Raw genomic sequence first — 2,565 nt, 5'->3', positions numbered from 1 at the left:
TAGCTGTGAAAAGAGCCCAGAAAAATGGGTATTACTCCCTACAAAATGGGTGGGGGATAAAGGTTGACAACAGGTGGCTACACGAAATTCAACTCTATACTTTAATGAGTGTCTTCTACTATAGCCTCATGAGTGGATTTGGTAGATGGAAACTGAAAGAAGCCTGTCATATATATATATATATATATATATATATATCATTTATAGGAATATATAAATCCAGTGGAGAAGCACACTCTAAGATGTAGAGCAGTTAATATTATAATGGGAAAGGCCAGTTTATGGCATTACCCTGGGTTTCTTGTTCATATATATTCAAACCCCAAACACGCTGGCCTAAGACCTCTACAAATATGGAGTGGGGGAAATGCCTTGCTATAAAGGCAAACAATAGGTGTTTATCTACCTTTGCCATTTTATAAATTTATAAATTTTTTTACAAGATCTTTTATAAAAGTTTACCTGATATGGAAATACTTATTTTATTTTATTTGAGCTTCTAATCTTATAATATTCAATAAGTAGTTACATGCCCATATCGGTTTAGCTATTACTTCTGCATGCACTCTATTATACATTTGGTATACTGCTAATTTAATTATTCCTTACATTCGATTCCATATTTTCGATATCTTATACTTATCCACCTGTAATGAGGATAATAATCTTTGTTTTGATTTAATATATACTATGTACTCCTATTCAGATGATAATTTAATTCATTTATAAATTCAATGTGGAATGATTTTATCACAAACAACTTAACAATATGCCTAGGAAAGGTCCTATGAACTTTCTCTTATATATTAAAGTATCCCATAATTCAGTTTTAAGTTTAATTTCTATCCTTTTCCTATATATTGATTTATAATTCTTTTCTAAATTCAATAAAATGAATATGCTAAATTATGAATTATTACACCCCGTATCCCTCATTTCTAATTCCCACCCTTAGAGCTTATTTTTACCTCTTTTGTTTTTCCCTACATTCCCCTTTTATTTTATAATCTAAATAAGGACTAACCACCCCCATCCTTTCTTCTTTTAGTTATCACCTCTTCCCCATCAGTCATTCTCTCACTAGCAACCCTGAGACATATCTTTTTATGTAGATAAAACTTAATATATGATCCCAGTAATTTATCACCATCAACTGGAACATAGCTGACAACTCTCAATGGATTTAATTCTATATGGTTGTAGACTATATGCTGCATAAAATCTTATAAATAAAAATAAATAACTATCTCACCATTCCTATATCTTGACCCCCACCCCACTATTTTCTTCTGCAACTCTCTAAATCAGAGGTTCTCAAACTTTTTGGGCCACCACCCCACCTCATGGCAACATAATACCCTCAGTGCCCCCACCCCTATTTTTATGTATAACATATTTCAGATTTTATTAATTTATATATACTATGAATCATTTGATATTTAATATAATATTATATAATTTGTATAGAATACTATAATAAAATTCATAAGTGTCCCCTCAATCCACTGCCTTTCTCCCAATGTCTCCTTTTTCTCTACTGCCTCGGTAGACACCAGCACCCACCTGGACCCTCTCAATGCCTACCAGGGGGCGGTAGCACCCACTTTGAGAATGTATGCTCTAAATTATAGTAGACTTACATAGAGATGCATTATTTTCTGAATTTATTCTGTCACAAATATAACATACGGAAAAAGTGATTATTTTGATTTCTAGTACTGATATAAATTTGCTATAAATGCTACAAATGGTTTATCTTTTATGCTGGAAATCTATATGGTCATCTGCTTCTGAGGAGAGTGGTCTCTTTTGAACTGATGTAGTGTTTTCATTGATCGATTAAATGGAGCCGCTTGAAACAATGCACTGATACCTGGACATCCTTGTTACTTATTTGCATTTTGTTCACTCAACTTCGAGCTGCATGGACTATACTGAACTGGCTTGGTACCTCAATTTAAGTACCTAATTCAAATGAATCTTAATTATATTTATATACACATATATTTAACTGTGGCCATGCTAGGGCATCGACTTTACCCAGTTTTACCCCAGGACTTATTTTCTAAGTCTAGTACTTATTCTATCAGTCTCTTTTGCCAAACTAAGGGATGTAAACACACCAACATCGGTTGTCAAGCAATGTTGAGGGACAAACACACACACACACACACATATATATTAGATATTGATATATACGTATACACACACACATATGTGTGTGTATGTGTGTGTGTATGTGTATGCGTAAAGATAGATAGATAGATAGATATAGATATATAGCTGAGTTAGAGGTTAAAATAACCGTCTAAAGGATAGAAATATCCATTACACTACCAGTATATTACCTATGTTTAACCATGGACATACATATGCAAGCATATTATGTTCATAAATTATAGGTAAAGACAAGGATAAAAATGAGTTTATGAAGAATCAAAATTTAAAGAAAACAGAAAATGGAGAAATACTGATGAACAACAATTGACTTACATCAATTAATAAATAATAATTGATGTAAGTTGACTTACATCAATTATTATTGTTGTTCATCAATATTTCTCC

At 32.2% G+C, this 2,565-nt stretch overlaps 1 protein-coding gene across 2 annotated transcripts in view; it reads right to left on the bottom strand.

Moving 5' to 3' along the window:
• The window catches only part of LOC128250130 (RING-box protein 2-like), a 54,696-nt gene that overhangs the window by 22,569 nt on the left and 29,562 nt on the right, over window positions 1-2,565 (bottom strand). The window lies entirely within an intron of this gene.

The sequence above is a fragment of the Octopus bimaculoides genome, chromosome 19, assembly GCF_001194135.2.
Source record: "Octopus bimaculoides isolate UCB-OBI-ISO-001 chromosome 19, ASM119413v2, whole genome shotgun sequence".
In the NCBI taxonomy this organism is placed as follows: Eukaryota; Metazoa; Mollusca; class Cephalopoda; order Octopoda; family Octopodidae; genus Octopus; species Octopus bimaculoides.
The sequence above is the reverse complement of the archived record's forward strand: the minus strand, read 5'-3'. Positions and strand labels throughout refer to the sequence as shown.